The following is a 19650-nucleotide window of genomic DNA, read 5'->3' as shown; positions in this document are numbered from 1 at the left end:
TCACTGTACAGACACGAGCTCTCACTCACGTTAAGACACCCAGGCAAGCTGATCAAACTAATTAATATGTAAGCAATGTGTCAAATGCAAGGCTTTATTTTTGCAGGCAAGTGTGGTCTTGTCTGAGCCCTGAATACATTGTGATCTATTTTTTCCCTGCCTGTTCTGCAGGGTGGGTCCTTCGTACACTCATTTTTCCATCACGACAGCCTTCTATAGCTTTTTGGAACAGCTCCTCTAATTCGGGGGCAACTTGAATTCTGAAGTGACATTTTCTTTGCCTGCTGATGCTTCTTTCAAGCCCGATCACCGAGGGTCAAAGTCTGTGTTTACACTGTGAGGCTGGACTGGGACACATGAAGCAACAACAGAAGCGCCGCATGTTTTCGGCCCATGTTGTTGGGTGTAGCAGGGACTTAAAACATCCATGCTGACCCTGTAGGCTCTGAAGGGCAGGAGAGGATGCCCAAGAGACATGTTACTGTAGATCCCATCAGCAGCCCTCTGAGCTGATTTCCCTGCCAGACTGCCATATCCTGAGGGGTTTCCTTGCCCCAGTGCTTGTCCCCATCCACCACCCTCCCAAACCCCTTGGTGTGCAGAACCATAGCTCCCTGCAGGCTCACGCTGACCAGCTCAGAGATCAGGGCTTTTCTGGCCAAATCTGACCTGAGACAGTATGGGCTCCTAAAGAAAGTTGAGATGCAGTGGCTGAATGGCCACAACCTCATTTCTGCTGTCCGCAAGTGTCTAAAGCTATCTGCAGCCTCATGCATCCCAGTTCCCTCCTGCTCCAAACCCCAGCCCCAACACCTGCAGTGTCCCAGTCCTCTGCTAAGTGGCTCAGGTCTCCAAACCACTCCTATTGGAGCCCTAATCAGCTGGCCTGGGTAATTGCATTGCCTCCCTTGGTTACAGGAGATCAGCCCCAGTGGACTCTGCACTCCACTGCAGCTGTGGATCTAGGGCTGCCGTGCAGGGCTCTTCCCACTGAGCCATGGTGCTACCCGGCAGCCATGCAGGCTTGGCACTCCAGGTTGTCCCCAGCCTCTGTAGCAATATAAACCCTGTGCTGCAGAGTCTGCCGGTGGGGAGAGGGACAGGTGCCTGCAAAGGGAAGGTTGTGGAGAATCTGCTCTGGCTGCAATGCCTTCTCCAGCATTATTCCCACCTGTCCGAGAGGAGGGTCCATCGTGGCCAGGCCTAGTCACTCACACAGCTGTGTGAAGTGTTCACCAAGAGTAAAGGCAAAAAGAGGTCACTGAGAGGAGGATCTGGTGCTGGCCAGGCAGGGTGCCGGGCAATGGTCACCTTGTCTCATGTATGCTGTTACCTGCTCTTTACCTAAAACAGCCAGCTAACACATCGTGATGCCAGGGGTGTTGAGTCTTGTCCCCACCTTACTGGGAGACTTCCAAAAATGTTATCTGAGGCCTCACCATGCGGTAACAGGAGAGGGCATGCTGAGTCTTTAACAAGGAGTGTTTACTTCCCCAAGTGCTGATGGGACAGTGGAGTTAGACTGTGACAAACCAGAAGACAGACTTGGACCTGCTTTCTCACCAATGTCTCCCATACTTGAAGAGGTCATCCCTGGAGTTACTTCTGTGCGTCCATGATGCTCACCAAGGAGCGAGCTCAGCAGTGTTATCCAAAGCATTTCTTTAATGCTGGGGTCAAATTCACCTCCTGGAAATAATACCCCTACACTCAGTGGAGTTGGGCAGAGATAAAACAGCTGTGAGGGATAAATGTGGACCTGCAAGAATAAGACTGTGGGACAAATCCACAGCTGGTGTAAATGATCATACACTGAACATCAGTGTCCTGCGAGAGCTTGTGGTCCTGCTGCCCTGTGGGTCAGGCCAGCACAGCCCATGCCGCAGCTTCTCTCAGGCCCTGTATTGGGCACATCGCAACATGTGCACTGCTCCTTGGCATGATCTATGTGACAGGGACAAAATTTATGGCAGATCCTGCTCCTCAACAGAGCTGTGACATCTCTCCAGTTCCATCTCTCCTCCCTCCACCCTGGAAGCTGGAGGAGACCCCATCCTCCCAGGAGAAGTGAGCCCTGCTCCTGGCATCTCTCCTCCATCCTCCAGGAGATGCAAGCTCTGCCCCTGGCATCTCTCCTCCATCCTCCAGGAGATGCAAGCTCTGCTCCTGGCATCTCTCCTCCGGCTCAGATGGGTTCCTGGAGCCCCCTCGTGGCTCTTACCACTGACGAGGTCCCACCAAAGCCATATAAGCCACCAAAGCCGATAGTCCCATTGCAAATCCATCTCCCTGCTTTGTGAGCTTGGGATCAGACAAGTCCTTCGGAGGCTTTGCTCTCCCCTGCCCTTGGAGTCTGCTGCACCGTGCGCTGTGACGGTCCCAGGCAGAGGTGGCCCAGACCTGGAGGGATGGAGAGGGCATGGGAAAAGGGGGATATACGGCAACGGGAAAAAGAAGGCACATGGAGGTGGGGAAAGGAGGCTACAGAGAGGTGGGAAAAGGAGGCTGTAGGGTGATGGGGAAGGGAGGCTCCGCGGAGAAGAGGGCAGAGCAGCTTGGAGGCAGCATGCCCAGCGGCAGTGAGCAGGGGAAGGCTTGCTGCCCGGGAGGTGGGGACGTCCGTGTGTCCCACGGGGCCCCGCATGCCACTAGATGGCACTTGAATCTCTGCTTGGGGAGGGTGGCGGGGACAGCGGCCTGAGCGCGGCGCGACGCGGGGGTCCCCGGGACGCCGGGGCAGCTCGGGGAGCGCTGGGCTCCGGGGGGCTTTCAAAACTGCTCCTTGCAGGCAGTTCCCACGGGTAATTCTGCCCGATGTGCTGGATAAGGAGACGTTTTAGAGGTGGGATGGCTTTTTGGGACAGATGAGTTGCACCCAGCTTTCCCCCTGCCCCTGGCCCATGCTAGCCCTCCTCTGGCATTTGCCCTGCGGTAAGGCTCATGCCACAGCCCTTTGCAGAGGTAACTTGCTGAGGTAGCACGAAGCATCGACTAGAAGGTACCTAAAAAAAAAAAAAATCTAGTGCACTATCAGCACAGCCCAGTGGCTATTTGCGATAAATCAATTCTTTGTTTGGCTGCAAGTGAAAATCAGATCCATAACGCTGTGGATGGAAATATTGAGCCCTCTTTTCCCCTCTTTCAGCCCCATCCTCTGCCCCTACATGCACAGGTCATGGGATGCACCCTGACTATCAGAGCACGTTCACGACTGATACGAGATGATTGGGATTGTTTCAGCAACCTGGCATTCTCTCCTCTGCTGAGACTGGGGGATACTTGGGGGAGCCCAAAAGGGTGCACAGAGGAAAAAATGCCTATAACACTGAAACAAAACCAGAGAAATCGGGATGTTGTGTCATACATTGACCCAATCAAATATATCTTCTCCTACTGCTGGGTCCCAGACACTGCATCACTGGTTCCTGACAGCTCCCAGAGCTGTGACTTTATGCTGGTATTTAACCATGTGTGCTGGCCCTGACTTTGATGGGTATTTTGGCTTTGCTCCCCTTTATATTTCACTGGAAGGGAAGCCCCTAAATGCTTTTGAGAGTGTGAGATTTGAGGTGCCGAAGCATCATCCACCATGATGAGATACAGACTTGCTGTGCGTACACCACTGTTGAAGGTCAGGCACGAGATTTGTGAAGCGCTTAAGCACTTAGTACCCACAGAAGCAGGCAGCAGAGCATCCCTTGCACACCTTCGGGAGAAAAAGACCTCTGAAACTTTTTTGGAGCAGTCCAGAGGAAAGCTGGGGCAGGGACAGGCTTTGAAGCCTATGGTCCTGCCTCACAGCCTGATGCTCCACACCCTCCCCAGTCCAGGGGAGCTCTTGGCATGGCAAGGGGTCTGTTTTCCATACCCAAGTGCCCAGACCTTTGCACCAAATCAAAGCACCCTTTGATTGTCCGAGCCCTTTTCTTGGTGGCAAGCGGGTCACTGGGGAGCTCTGGGCCCTATAAAGGTCCCACTGGGCAATCCCTCTCTGTGCAAACCAGTGTCCTTTTAAAAGGCAGTGAGCAGTTGTAATGCTTTCAGACAAGCCCAAATTGCTGTGATTTCCCCCTGACCGAGCGGCCGTGAAATTGCAGAGGGGGCAGAGCGTGGCGTGACTGAAGTGATTACGCGGGTGGCAGGGGATGATAGCAAATCCCCGGCGTTGGAGGGGACTGCACGCTGTGCCGTGCTCTTGAGCACAGATAACGTGAGCCGGCTGAGCTCAATCAACAGTTTGTTTGCAGGGTCTTGCTTCCCTGGGCAAAAAAAAGAAAGACCCAGAAAAATCTCAGAGTACTCTTTCCTTCTCTTTTCTAATTTCCAAAAGTTTGGCCTGGCTCAAGCTGGTGGGTGTTGAACCATGATGTGAGTCATTGCTGGCCTTGATAGCACCAGCCCCTGCTCACACACCTAGGGTTCACTGTGATTCCTGTAGCTTGTAGCTCCCAGCACTTGGGTCTGCAGCCCCTGTTTTGGCTGCTTAACTCTCTGCCCTAAATACAGCCTCTTTCTCCTCTTGGGAAGCCTGAAAAGCAATGGCCTGGGGAACCCAAAGCTTCCTGCCACCAGACGAGATGGATGTCTATTTTCCCTTGGGGCCAGTAGACCCTTCAAAGCTCCCCCAAGGGGAAGACCTCTCTAGTGGGTTGCAGCAATCATTTCTAGACACGGTGGTGGTGAGGCTGTGATGGACAGGGAAGCCTGCAGATCTTTTCTAGCTGCAGTGGTGAATGATCCTGTCCCTGCAGGTAATGTGTTGGGTCAGCCTGCTTGCTGGGATCTGGGGTACGGTGAGGTAGGATGGTGACCACCAGGTAGGATGGTGACCAGGGAGCAATTTACCATGAGTGGTGGCTCCTGGTGGTGCCATTTGGTCCTCGGTAGAGCTGGCATGGGCAGGCAATTTGGTGTGTGTCACTGGGGCTGGGGACACTGCCCACGTGTGCTGTGACCAATGCATATTTATGCTTCAGGCCCCTATCTGTGTCCTTGGTAGGAAATATTTTCAAGACTGATGGTGTTGTCCTCACGATGTTGGCTACCTCAAGCAACACGGCCTGAAAAGAAAAGGACCCAAGGAAGGGCTGGTGTATGGAGAAATGCCACTGTGACATCCAGCGCTTCTGGACTTGGTGAGGCCAAAACTGATGGCAAACCCCCGGCACTGGACTGGTTCAGTGATGAGGCAGCTCTTCCTATACAGGCGCCAGTGCCAAGTGACTCATTTGCACTCAGAAGGAGCGGAAACATTCCCTGCTGCTGCCAGCATGGAAACCCACATATTTGCAGGGCCTTTCAGTTGGTCCAGGAATCGTCCCTCTTGCTTCTGACATGTGGCCACCTCTGGGGTGGGACATGGCGGCTGAGCTGCTAAGGTTGGAAGGTAATCCAGATGTACGGGGCGAGGTGGCAAGAAGAAGGTGTCTCAGACAAGTCTTTCGACTGTTGATGCTAGTGCACACCCTGTTACTGCTGAAGAGACGCCCAGGTCCCCACAGCCACAGATGGATATGTGCCTCGCCTAAGAAGCCACACCTCACACACAGTGTGGCATCCATGGCCCAATGTCCCCTACCTCAGTTTCCCTCAGCATCACTTTCTTATGGTGAGGATGACTATCAAGGCAGATGAGATGCTCTGGCATTGGAAGGGCCGAGCCATTAGTGATAATGGCAATACAAACGTTGAAGTCATTGCTCCACTAACTGATAAATATGCTTCCCAGAGCTGCTGCCTTTAATGTGGCCAGCTGAAGGGCCAGCTGTCCCAGCCCTCAGAGCACCCCTATCCTGGGAAGGTCTGGACATTTAACCCTTCCACTGACCATCCCTTGCAGCAGCAATATGAAGACTAGAAACTCATGGCAGTGCACAGACATGGGGGTAGGAGAGGACTCGGCGAAGGAGTGATGTGGGGAGAGGACTGCAAGCTGTTTGCCTGCCTCTGTGCATTACTCTAAGCCAGCCTGGGAGCAGTCATTCTTCATGTGGGCTGCATGGGTCTCACTGTGGAGTATTATCGACAAACACCAGCTCTGCTGTCATTAACAACCTGTTAATCATCCACCGCCTGTCGTTAGGAGGTGTGCAGAGACCCTGCGAATGGCAGGCAATGCACAACATGTTCTGTAGGCTGGAGGGGGAATATAGCTTATAGATCACATAGCTGGAGACAGGAGTGCTGGGTGGATTTTAACAACCCACCTGCATTTATGAGACCCAGCAATGGGCCATTAGTTATCTTCAAAATCTGCTGTGGCTTGTGTTTTTACGCACAACCACATTTACAATGTCATTCAAGTCACGTTTCGGTTCTTACTCATTCCCCAACCAACCCCTCCAAGACACAAAAACTCAGCTGACAATGAGCCGTAGGTTTGGGAGAAGCAGAAGATTGTTAGTCCTGAGGGCAGCAGTGGGCAGAGAGGGATGGTGCCCTGGGCTGTATTTGTAGAGAGAAATTTCTGGATTATTAATTCACGAGTGAGCTCTTTGGGGGTGTATTTAAACACAAAAGTTGATACCGAATATTTCTAGCATCACAAAACGATTTCTACACAGGTGATTTCACCCACTTTTGTGGCAAAGTACAGGTACCAAGAGCACATCACAAGTGCAGAAATGAAAGGGAGGCAGGCTGGTGAAGGGAGAAGCCTGAAGCCAGCGCCTGTCTGCGACACCATCAGGCAGTGACCCAGACAACATTTGCCCTTGCTTACAGACAGAAGAAATTTAAACATCAGCTTTACACCTCAGACGAAGCTCTGCAGCCTTGAGCATGGCTCAGGACCGCACTCCCATCGCAGAGTGGGGGTGCTGAGGGTGGCTGGAAACCCAGGGTTAACACTGCTCGCTGGTCTGACTCAGGTGCAGTGGATTTGCCTGGAGACCAGTTAGAGGAAGCCTGGAAATTGTATAAATAGCTACAGCAGCTGGGGGTTGTGTTGTTATACTGAGCCTTGGGAGGACTTTCTTCCTCCATGATCCTGCTGCTCTTTCTCCCTTCTCTGCTGTTTCCATTGGCATCAGGCTCAGGGCATGCAGGAGTGTGAGTAGCTGCTCAGAAAGCAGAGGGGTGCAGTCTGGGTGAGGTGTGGTGTGCCTGGTCCTTAGGAAAGCCTGGTGGTGTGGGTGGGAACACCTGTGACCTCCTGCAGGAGAAGCATGTAGGCTTGTCTTGACTTGGAGGATTTTCTTTGCAAGCCAGCTATGTCCATTTTCTCCTTAATGGTATCTTTATAATGTTTGTGGGGGCTGAGCTGGGATACACAAACCTTTGCTCACTTCCCAGTCTGGGCTCCCTGGGGAAAGCTGGTCTGTGATGACTGGAGGGTGCAATGTGCAGGGGATGAGCTGTATCTATAGCTGGTGTAGGTGGGTGAAGATGCTGTGTGCTACCATGCTACAAACAGTGATAAAGATACCAAACCCACACAAATAGGTCACTGATGAGACTCCAGCAGCATTAACAAGAGACTGAAGGACCGTCCAGCTCCATTGCTTGCAGCAGCTGCTAGTGGTGAGCTATGCTTCATGTCTCATCAGTGCTGGGGGAGCACTGGAAAAGAGAAGCAAAAGGTGAAACCAGGGATGGAGAAGAAGGTGGACAGAAAATATGATCTATTTCCAAGTGAGAAAATCTTGAACATATTACAGGACTGTGAGGGGATGTGTTGGGTCACTCAGCAGGTTTTGGGTCACCCCACAGCAGCACCAGAGCATGATGGACTATTGGTGTAGTCAATAAGAGCATCCAGTTTGAACTGTACATCTATGGAGTGACTCCGTCAAACACTTGTGCATCAGTGCTGTGAGCAAAGGTGAGATGAATCCCAGCTCCTGGGCTGCTTAGTGCTGGAACTGTCAACCAGGGAATGTCCTGTACCTTCCTCTGAAGCAACTAACTTCGGGGACAGGGTGATGAGGAAGGACATGGCATGGGGTGGCTGCTGATTCCAGCCTGTCCCAGCTGCTTTGTGCCAAGGTCATTATTGTTTTGTGAGTTGTTTGTTTTTTTCCCCCCTAGCTGTGTAATTTCATTTATAAAATGCTGAAGTGCCAGCCAGGATCAAGTCCTGCCTTTCATTTTCTGTTTCTGCTTAAATGAATATTGATGTGGTGTTTATCTTTCTTTAATATTCATGATGATAAAGGACTTGGAGCCATTCACTTTTAATTACACCCTTCTACAGGAAACAGTCTAGTGTAATTAGAGAGCTTCCAGTGCATGGAAGAAAACAAACAAACTTTTTGCCTCCCCTTCCAGAAGTGCCAAATGAGGTTCCCAGGGGCATTCCCTTTACCTCTGCTGTGGTAGCCTGGAAGCAGAGACTTCTGTGCAGGACTACTCTGGGCTGTGCCACCTCTTTGCTGTGCTGTTAGGGAACTTGAGTCCACAAAACTTGATGACCATTTGCAGCTCTCCTAAGTGGGGCAGTGGCCTGGAGGGATGGGAAGGAGGCAAATGCACAGCTCCAGTGGACGGGGGTAGGTGGCTTGGAAAGGAAGGCAAAGCAGTTATGTTTCCCAGGTTGGGGGTTGCAAGATGGGATTTCTATTTCTACCCTTGCAGCAGCCTCCCTGTGTGACCATAAACAAGTCACTGTCTCTCCATGCCTCAGTTTCCCCAACAATGAAGAGGGATGGGACCACTTGCGCTGCCTGCCCTCCCTTTTGACTGGACATGATCTTCCTGCCCTTGTACAGCTCAGACAGCCTCTCTGTTCTCCTGCAGCAGTAATTAGCCATTTAAATCAAATCTGGCAAAATGATCACGGAGTGATGCCTTGATGGCAAGGCAATGACCAGCTCTCCCTTTTAGCCCTCTAACAGCATTGCTTCTCCCTCCCCTAATGTTATCCATGAGTGAATTGTTATATTGAGCTGTGAAAATTGCCCAGGAACTTCTGCTGGGAGCCTGAAGTTTCTCTGACACGTAAAACCAATCTCTCTGAGCGTGGCTGATGGTCAAACCCTGTTCGGTGAGGAGATGAGCTCTCTCCTATCAGCATCTCTTTCAGCAGCTGGGGCAGTGGTGGCTTCTGCTCTTGGTGTGGTTAGTGACAAGAGGCAGCAAGGCTGGGGACTTCCCGTGGACCATAACCACTCTCTTGCGGTCTGAGCTGGGTTTTCACAAGCCTTTGAAAATCAGAGCCCTTAAGACTTAGATGTCAGCACCCTACATGGAAACATCCCATATTACAACTTTTAGGAGACTCCTATGCCAAACAACTTTCTGTTCTTGAGCTGTCTTTTGATGAGCAATGAGATGTTATTGGTCACATTGTGCTCAAAAACAGCCGAGTGCTATGTGGGGCTTTCTCACATTTAGTGGTTGTTTTCAGCAGCAATGTTCTTCGGCTGAGACAACACCTTAATGACACTCTTTTAATGTCTCTTCTGTCACGTGTGGGTAGGGCTGAGTGGTGCAACAGGCTGATCATTTTCATCTTGTAAAATATACATCATTCTATTTTACATAGGGGATAATCATTGCAGAACTGGCTCTTTTTTTTCATCCTTTTTCTGCTGTAATTACCATCTTCCTGCTGATGCCTGCGCCGATGTCTGTGCATGATGAAATGAGTGAAAATTTTAACTGCCCTGGGTGATGGGACATAGACCTTGCTGAAAAATTTAAATGTCTTCTATCCAGAGGAGGCTGGCCCATAAATAAAGGATGAAGTCCCCACTGCAGGAAGGGGAGAGCTAGTGCAGCTCCAGACTTAACGCCTTCCTGCCCACCTCCAGCCGTGCCTAGAGCTGTGGTTCTTCTCCTTGCTGGAGTCTGGGAGCATGTGGGAGCCCCAGGGCTAGGAGACTTGTCTGGGTCACTGTCTCAGAAGAAGGAAGCCTTGAAGTTAGGAATAAATTGAAAGCAACTGCCCTAAGTTTCAGTAAGCATGTTGATCCATTTAGCCTAAGAGCTAAAGTCACTGGTACCTGTGGATCAGCTAGAGCAGAAGTGATAGGCCTGTTGTCTCCATTGGAAAATGAGGGATACAAGTAATTAATGTCCTTGCAACATGGAGGGCATGCTGGGGGGAAAGAGATTATAACATGCTCTGACCACTAATATGAATAAACCACTATCCCTAAAAAATCAGTGATTTTTTAGTTTTCCTGTGGAGGACTGTGTTTCTATTCCCATATCTCTTTGGAGGTATTTTACAGTCTTCTCTTGCAGATCAGCCCAGACAGTCACAGATGAAATGAGTTTGAAAAATCTCTCCCAGTAGTAAGTTGCTATTTCTGTCTGTTACTGACTGTGCAACTGAGTTCACCGTGGAGCACAGGGGTTAGAGACCTACGGCATCATCAGCTCTGACTCCCTTCTGTCACATGCACAACATCATATAAGCTTCAGGGATCCCTCTGCCATCTTCTGCTGCTGGCAAGGGCTCATCTAGCATGCAAACATGAGGCTCATGACATGAAGTTCTCCTCCTGGACCCCTGCACTCAGTCCACACTGATTTAAGCAGTTGCATGGAGGAGGAAATTGTGTGGGATGGGCCAGTGTTTTGGGAGGAGGCAGTGCCATGTCTTGTTTCCCAGGTGGTAATTTGCCCTGGATGTGAAATCTCTCATTTTCCAGCTTCATGTTCCAGGAATGAGATGAGGTGCTTGGCTCCCCATCTCTCGCCCTAGGCACCTTGAGCCAATTGCCCCATTTCAGCCAAAGCTGTCATGGGGCAGAGTCTCAAAGATATTAAGTTCCTCTTCAGTTCAATGGAAGGGGGAGGAGAAAGACCCACATTGATTTCTCCAAGGGGAGAACTTGCCAGCATCAGACACATGAGAATCCACTTGGGGAAGTCCCTGAAAGGCTGCCTTGGTGGACTCTGCCCAGGGAAGAATAAGCGTGAACAAGTGGGATGCAGATGCAGGCAGGTCATGAGCTGTGCTTAGATGGCTCTGTGGCACCTTCCTGCCATCGGCCCTTGGGGGTGGAGAAACAGCAGCAAGGCAGGCAAGACAGTATTTGCTTCCATTAACGTGGGTAATTGCTTTGTAATTCCCTTTTCAGAGCTGGGTGCGGTGAGCTGTGCAGAGTGGATGGAAATTACATTGGCACAATTTGGGGTTGATGTAGAAATTAGCTAAGCTGCCAGGGCATCCTTTGCTGGGGTCCCACGGAGGCGGGTGCCCTCCACTGTAGTGGGTGTACAGCAAGAGCTAATGAACCTTTTGGGGGATGCAGAGCACAGGGTGGGATGGGGCAGCAGGGATGAGGGGGTGCGCATTCCTGGGGCTTGCTCCTTAGCGAGGTCTGTGTGGGTTCTTCCAGTTAACCCACTCTGCTTAATTAGCAGGAGCTCCCTGTGGAGGCGGATAACTGGGTAACAGACTCAAGGGTTGGTCCTTATTAGCTCGGGGTTAGGATATTGGATGTGCAGGGTGCTCTGGGATCTGCTGCCTGAGCCCTGGAGAAAGTCAGCTCTCATCTCCTGTGTGTCCCTGTCTCCAAGGCAAACAGTGTCATGCCGTCCCTGTGAGCACTGTGTTCTCTGCAAGGTGTTTCCGTGAGGTGGCCCATCCACTTCCCAGGACCCATGGGGCTGTAGGTTTTGCAAGATCACCTCATGGGCCGCAGACACCTGTTTGCAGGGCTTCTTTAGACGGAAGCTTCCAGAGATGGAGCATTGCCCTCAGGGTGCAACCAGCAAAGCTCATATTGGTGTCCTGGGGCCTCTGATGAGGAGACCTGCAGTAACAGCCTGGTGCAGATGACAAGAGACCCCTGCCTGTCCCGTCTTCCCACTTTCCAGCTATTGCCTGTGCTGGAGACTTTGGAGGAGGTTTGCAAAAGGCCAGAGCAGTCTATCCAGCTCTATTCTGACCGGTTTCTGCCTGTAGCAAGTAGTTTGTGAAAGCTGTTGCCTCTAACAGCATCTAGCATCTTAATGTCTGTTCCCACCTCCCTCAGGGCAGCCCGTCCTCCCCCATGCACAGTGAGACAGCCCTTTCATCTTGCAGCTGTGCTGCGGAGAAACAAGGAGCGCTGGATTTTTATTAATTTTAAAGAAACAGATATTTTGATTGTCAAGTCAATCCCTGATTATTTTGGGCGAATGCAGTTTGACAGACCATTATTTTGAAGGGACATGGATCATTTAACCAAGCCTAATTGCCTCTGTGTCACAATTAGTCACTCGGGCTGAGAAGGAATTGGTGTCACCATCATTTTGTATTGGAAGCAAGTGACTAAATCTAATGAAAGTGTTTGAATCAGAACTTTTATGTACGTACATTCATTATACTGCTAAATTGGCCATATCTCCTCGCGAGACTGGAGAAGACTGTATGTGAGTGTGGTAGCTGCTGCATGGGCGAGATGAAGTGCTGAGGGTTTGGGAGAGGCTGAAGGGGAGACTGAGACTTTCAAGTGCCTCCTTGGCTGGAGTGATGCAGGACTGCTCCCACAGGCATGGAGAGTGGTGCTGAGTACAAGTTTTGGGGATGTCCTCTGAGATACGATTAACCTCCTGGCAAGGGTGATGAGCTCCTGTCTGCAGGATAGACCTAGGGGATGGAGGAAAATACCCAAAGGTCTGGGGAAGGGAAAGGTTCAACAATCCCTGGATTGCTCTATCACCTGGAGGAGTCACCTTGAAAAGCAAGTCAAGGGGCTTGACTTCAAGGATGCAAGGTTATTCCTCAGGATGGGTTGAAAGGGTCTGTCCTCCTCTGTTTCCAGGGGGTAAACCTCTGTGGTTGTGTCCTGGCTGTGCCTGCTCCCTGGCGTCGGTCAGGGTTACATGGCAGGAGGAAGGGCTTGCAAACCTCCACTCCCACCACCATAGCACAGGTTCATGTGATGCTGAGACTTATTTATTTGCTATTGGCATTTTAAAGTAATGCTATCAGGTCAAATCTTGCCAAACTTTAAGGCTGTCAGTCATCTGCTGTGTTGAGTTCAGTGATGGGAAGGTTGTGAGAAGGAAAGCTGGGAGCATGGTCCAAGACTGTGAAACTGGAGGGCGGCAGGAGCGTGCTGGGAACTCGCCCTCCTGGCTCACAAAGCCCAAAGTTTCAGAGGTCTTTCCCTTTTTCAGAAAACACACAGACCATCAGCCGAACGTCGCAAGCAAGCAAAGGAGCCAGGAAATGAACTTCTCCATGAAACAAAAATCAAACTGACTCATTTGTTTTCAAGGTTCTCTACCCCAGCAAAATGAAAGACATAATCACACAAGGGAAATAGGAAGATAAATTGGGTGTTATTTCAAGTATCGCTGGCTCACATAATTTTATTGTGATGTTTGCAAGAATGGGAGTTTGTTCTAAAGATTTGGATTCTGGATTCAGATGGATTCTTGCGACTCTAAGCTTTTAGTAAAGAAAAGGATGTTTTATGCTTTATAATCATGGAAAAGAGCTTGAAAACCATGGCCTGAGATTGACTCCAGAAGTTCAGCAACCAGAAAGTGAGTAAGGAGAACTCAGAGGGCACACTTCATCTGATTCAGGCCAGGAGGTCTTGTCTTTGAATGCCTCTGCCCACAGTGCAGTACAGATAATGAACAAGGAGCCAAATATGCTGTGTCTCAATGTCTGGAGACATCTCAGTGTTGGATACACGAGCTGATCATAACAGAATCAGCCTCCTAGGAAGCTCGTTTGTCTGCAGCATCTCTGCAGGTTGAGCTTACCAGAAAGTGAGGAACGGGATGCACGGGTGATTTGTCTCACTGAGTGGGGGAAGGAGTTGGCACGGATGGGAGGGGAAGATGATGTGGGAGCTGACAGACCCTATGACCACCAGCTTTCTGATTTTATTCTGCCCAAGTGCCCTTGGCAGATGAACAGGGTGAGTTGGATGCAGCTCCTGCTCTTCCTCTGAACAGCTTTGATAGTCTCTCTGATGGAAACAAAACTGTGTTGGCCCCTTTCCTGTTTTGATCAAGAGAAATTCTTCTGTACTTTCAAACAGCTGAACACACAGCCTCGGCAGGAGATTGAATTCTGGGGACAGATCAGGTAATCTGTGTGACTTGGAAAGCTGTGCAACATCAGGGGAGATGTGGGTCCAACACAAAATCTTTCCATGCTCTGGAGAAACCAAATACCTGGACCCCCTATGGCTTAGGGGAAAGTAAGCACAGGGGCAGTTAAGGTTAGATTGGCCCAGGCTCTCTCACATCTCCATCCCTCTCCCAGTAGATGGGTCCCCATCACAAGAGGACCCTTGCGTTACACACGTTACACATGCTGTTTTCTAATAATCTGAGGTGAATGAAACCCTGAATGACTGCTAATGTGCCTTGCAGAGCTGTGTCCCCTCTTCATTAACGTTTAAGTCCTTTTCAGACGCACAGCCATTAATTTTGCTGTTGCCTCGGTGTTGAAGAGCCAGCACAGACAATGTTGAGCATTCCTGGGGGCAGAATGCAGATGTCTGGCAGAAAACAGCTTCCGCCTCTGCTTAGTTGCTGTTCTCATCAACACCATCCAGGCGGAGGTGGGTTCAGGTTGTTTGGTGCAGATGCTGCTCGTTGGAGAAGGTCTGCTTCAATGAAGAAGGGACAAATGTCTCTGTGAATGCAGACAATAAAAGGTTGTATCTTGTCCCTGTCCTCCTCTTATCTCCTCCCCTATAACCCTGTAAGCTTGTTCAGCGGCTTGTTTGGCCATTGTCCTGCTTTATCTTGCCTATGATACATTTTCTGAGGAGGGTGGCTGTAATCTGTCACTCTGAAGCCTCATACCTTTGTAACCATGAATGATTTCAGCGAAGAATAGTTATAGAGTAGCAAAGAGCAGGATCTGGGATTTTAAGAAATAATCCTATAAGGCTTTTGGGACACTTCCAGCTTCTATTTTGTCTAGACAAAAGGGAGAAACAGTCAAAAGGAACAAGGTGATATTCAGCAGGGAGAAGTAAAAATTTCTCTGTTATGTGAATGCTCCCTGGCTGGTTTTGGCCAAGTGATTCATGGACAGATGCAGCCCTGTCTGTCTGGACTCTAAGCCTCTAACAGAGAATCTTCCCAGCCCTGTAAAAATCCAGTCCCAACTGATAATAACCTTCACTCTCTTCTCAGTATATCAAAACTGAACTTGACAGACTTCTGTTCCTAACTACAAGACACTGTTTTCTCCCCCTGAGAGACTAGGGTCTCCTCTGTAGTTAGGGAATATATGTATGACACATTCATAAAAATGTGTAGACTGGGAACTGTTCATCCCATAACCTAATATTGAGTGTCTGGGAGCTACACAGCCTGGCTCTGCTGTAGCTAAGGTCTTTCCATGTGATGTCCAGAGCAGCAGAAAAGTGTCTGATGCTCTGCATGGCTGCATGTGGGCCAGTGCTTCTTAGCTAGGGGCCTGCATCTCCTAGTGAAAAGGTCAAAGCCAAAGGTGGGGAGGAAAACCTTGCATTCACGAACAGGATTTATCTGCCATATTCCCAGTCTTAGAGGCATTTCCTTGATTCTACTTTTGGACGTACTCTTGTCCTGTCCCTGAATCTTACACCGCAGCCTGAGGTCTCCAACAAAAATGTAGTGGGGCAGGTTGATGGCAGATGTGGGTTCCCCAGCAGCTTCAGTGGGAGCACGGCAGGAGGATGGATCCATGGGTCCATGGGTGCATGCAACTTAGGATGAAGTATGCGGCTCCTTGCTGCAGAGAGACCTCTTTGCTTGATTTCTCTGCCCAGCCATTTTTCATTTTAGGGTGTTCTAAAAGTAAAGCTGCTGCCTGAATTATTGACCTAAACTGTGTTTAAATTCCTTGCATAATTGATGAATCAGCAGCCAGCCGTTAGCCAGTCTGTTGTGCTGATGCTGTGCTGTGTTACCGGTCATCATCCTGAAACACGGGGCAGGAAAACATTCCGTCCAACTCGTGGCAAGTGACTATCCCAAGTGTTGTGTAAAGAGCTCCTCTTCTGCTTTATCTGCTGCCCAATTGATTTACATGTCTGTCTGTCTAGGTGTCTGTCCTCTGATATGTCCCACAAACAGCCTGGTCCTGGTGCAGCTGTAGCTTATTACATCTTGCCTTTCTTATCTCAACCCTGATGCACAACCATTAGCTGGAGAGCTCTGACTCACACCAGTAAAACTGGGACAAGGCAGGGAGCAGGATGTGCTGAGGTGAAGCCAAATGGCTCTTGGTGGCAACCAGGAGGATTTTTGTCTCGCTTGGCTTATTCTACACATGTCCTGTGGGAGGGGAAGCTGAAGGCGTGCAATGGAACTGTGGGATGGCTGCAGAGTGTGAGCCTTTGACCTGGAAGATGAAGTTTTGTTGGCAGAGGCAGGTCAAGACAGCAAAGGAGGCATTGGTGGTTCTGGCCATAGATGCAATGATGGGAGTAGGGCTGGTCATTCAGGTCCTGACCATTCCTTCCCAGGGCAGGCCTGGGGAGCCTTCCTCCCCATGCAATGGAGGCCACTGTACATCCCCTAGGGCCAGAGCACCCTGCAACAGAAAGGGCCTTGCTTTTCCAGATGGGGCATTAATGAATTTGGATGGACCAACTGTCAACAGTCAGCTCCTGCAATTAGAGACAGTACTGTAGATCTGATGGCTAACTGCAATCAGCCTCATGCCTGAACCTGTGCTGGGACTGGAGCTGTTTCCAGTGATGCTAATGAGCCCTGTGGACATGTTGTGTGGCACATTCATGAGGTCTGGGACATGTGTCTCTTGGTACCTGTGGCTGCATGGGGAGGGCAGAAGCCCATGGGGTCAGAGGCGCGAATAGAAGCAGTGTGCGAGATGGCTGTGGCAGCAGGGAGACAAAGATGTAAACCAGGGAGGGGGAGTCCAAGGACTAATATTTATGGGCTACGGGGCAATGCAGCAGCAGAGGCCATGGCTGGGTCAGACTGGCTGCTCCGGAGAGCGAACATCCCCTAAACGCGGGTTTGGGGACCGGTATTTCCTGGCTTGCAGCCACTAGAGGCTGCCCTGCTCCAGCTCCTGAGCCTTCGCTCGTTAGGGCTAACATCAGCTTTGCTGCCTGTGTTTTAGGCACTAAGAGAAGGTGGTAGGAGAAGCCCTGAAGTATTTTTTTATTTTCTCCTGTGAGTGGATTGAGCAGGTGTCGCAGCAAACCTGGGCCCTCAGGGGTGTAGCTTATGTCCCTGCTCATAGACAGAGAAACTGAGGCACAAGGAGCTGCATGGAAACGGCTGGCCTGGCTGATGGCAAGCCAGCTCTGCAGCTCAGGGCGAGGGGGACGTTAACACAGGCAGAGCCCAGCACCTGGCTCTGGCTGCTGCCACACAAAGGGACAGGAGGAAACCCTGTGTGTGTGAGGTATAGCTGCAAAATCCACACACCTGCTGAGAGAGCCTGGAGGGACCTGATTCTGGGTACAACTGGGTAGACCTGATGGCTGGCAACTGGCCTGAAGCAGCAGAGCTTCTCTGGGGGAACTGTAGCGTCTGCTGGTGCACATGCACCCTCGATCCTGCACTTGCACGCCCCTACAAGCCCAACACCCATGCTGGTGTTTGCCAAGCTCGCCCCATGCTGGGGTAGCTTGGCCTCTTCTTAACCCCTTGCTGGGCACCCACTGTCAGCATCTGTCCACACACCAGGTGCCATGTCCCGTTCAGTGGAAATCCTGCCTGTATGGTGCCCAGCATTTGTTCCCCACATGGTGGCAGATGTAGAGATGTAGAAAGGTTAAGACCTGAGCTGTGCTGAGCAGGTTGAATATGTCTCTGAGACAGTCCTGCTGCCCTGAGAGAAAGTCATGGTGATGGAGCCATGAATTACGGACAGAATGCACAAGCTGATCCCATGGGGATTCTGGATGCCAGAACAGATTATCCTGATGGTCCGTCACAGCCTTCAGATGGCTCAAGTGCTGCTGGGCTGCTATCACCAAATGCTCAGCACCAAACCTTCCTGTCTGCTCCTGTCTTTTCAGGCTGTGGGGGGTCCCAGCTCTGCTTGCCAAACCTGGTTTTCGTGGTGCTACATGAGACTGTGGGTTTGGCTCACAGGCCAGATTGAGCCTCATCAGATTTGGCACCTTTCTTCAGTGTCCTAGCCAGCCCCAGCAGGAGCTGTTTGTGGGCAAGGACCCATGTGCCTCCCCACTTCTTGAGCAGAGGCAGCAGGCAAGGCAGCGCTGGGGATGGTGTAGTACCCAGGGGCTTGGGCAGGTTTGGTGGTGCGCATGGGTCAGAGCCCCCATTTCTCCTGTTTCTCCTTTTGATCCCACCTATTGCTGCTCTTCCCTTTTTTCCCTGCCCTGCAGAATTTGTCACAAAACTCCGCTTCTGCCCTTCTGCTAATTGCCTGCTTTGTCCAGAGTATCCTCGGGTGATGTAAATTGGTGTAGCTGTCCTGTGATCGAGGTCCTGACATTGAATTAGCCCAGGTGAGGTTCTGCTCCATAATCTCTATTTCATTTTTATCAAAGCCCATGCATTGCTTCCAGTGCCCAAAAATCGCTGTCTTCTATCATACTTGGTCTTTGGCAGACCGATGTGTTGACAAAGACATCTTCGTTTATCTTCTCAATGCATCCGTTGCAGCCGGATGCTTCTCTGACCCTCACGTTTTCAATAATCTTTTCCCTTCTTCCCTCTGGCATTACAGAGCCTCTTATTCATTTGAGAGATAAGTATTTACGTATGTGTTGGTGAGGAAAACTTAATCAATAATGCCCATGAATAACATTTCTTTGTGTTTTAGATCCACCAAATCTCCCCCCTCCCTTTGTTTTGTTGGTTTTTTGTTGGGGTTGGCTTTTTTTTTTCCTTTCCAGGCAGGATTCACATTCTGCTCTGGCTTTTTTTTCAAAGTTCAATTGTCAGGGAGAGAAAGCGAACTCCAAGCAAAAGCTGTCATTTTGGAGAGACATCAGTCTTATCAGTCCCCTCCACCCACACTGAGCCTTCTGGTGAGGCCACAGAAGAGGGACTGCCTGTCCTGTTGCCCCCAGCTTCTCTCTGAGGGATGGGACAGTCTCTCCCTGCAAACTCAGGGTAGCAGCTTCTGAGCATTGACTGCACTGTTGGGAAGCAGTTCCCCAATTCTGCAAGTATCAGAACTGACCAGTGCAATGCAGGTGCAAAATCCTCTTGCACAGATTTTTTTTTTTTTACCCTAGATGGTTTAAAAATGAGGGTTAGATTGCGTCTTCCGTTCCAGTGCAGGGGTCTCATAGGAAGCTTCATCTGCTCTCTTTGCAAGGGCAGGATGCTGCAGGCACTGGGACCTGTTGGCTGCTTGGGGTGAGCTGCTGTGAGCTGGGGCAGCCCAGAGGCTGTGATGGGGTGCTCCAGCTCCTGCAGTAACCCTGGGGCTGACTGGTGGAGAAACCCCCTCTGCTCCCTCTGCCACACTCTCCCCGCTGTATTTTCTATGCAGTGCCGCTGCCATATGGGTGTCATGCAAACCGCACTGTGCTGGGGCATTGGCAATCTGGGCCAGTCCTCATCCACTGGCTCAGGTAAGCACTTGCATGCCCGCATTTAGCATGTACCAAGTGAGGGGGACCAGCATCCCCGGGGTTCCTGCTCTGCACTGCCCTGGACACAGGTGAGCCGCTTTTCCCCAGCCCCCAGAGCAAGCGTGACTGATACATGTGTAGTCTGCCCTGTGCTAGCGAGAGGGAAGCTCATACACCATGGCGATGTGTGTGTGTTTGTGGGGAGCAGCTACAGGAAACT

The sequence above is a fragment of the Ciconia boyciana genome, chromosome 7, assembly GCF_034638445.1.
Source record: "Ciconia boyciana chromosome 7, ASM3463844v1, whole genome shotgun sequence".
Classification (NCBI taxonomy): Eukaryota; Metazoa; Chordata; class Aves; order Ciconiiformes; family Ciconiidae; genus Ciconia; species Ciconia boyciana.
This window is presented reverse-complemented; position numbering follows the sequence as displayed.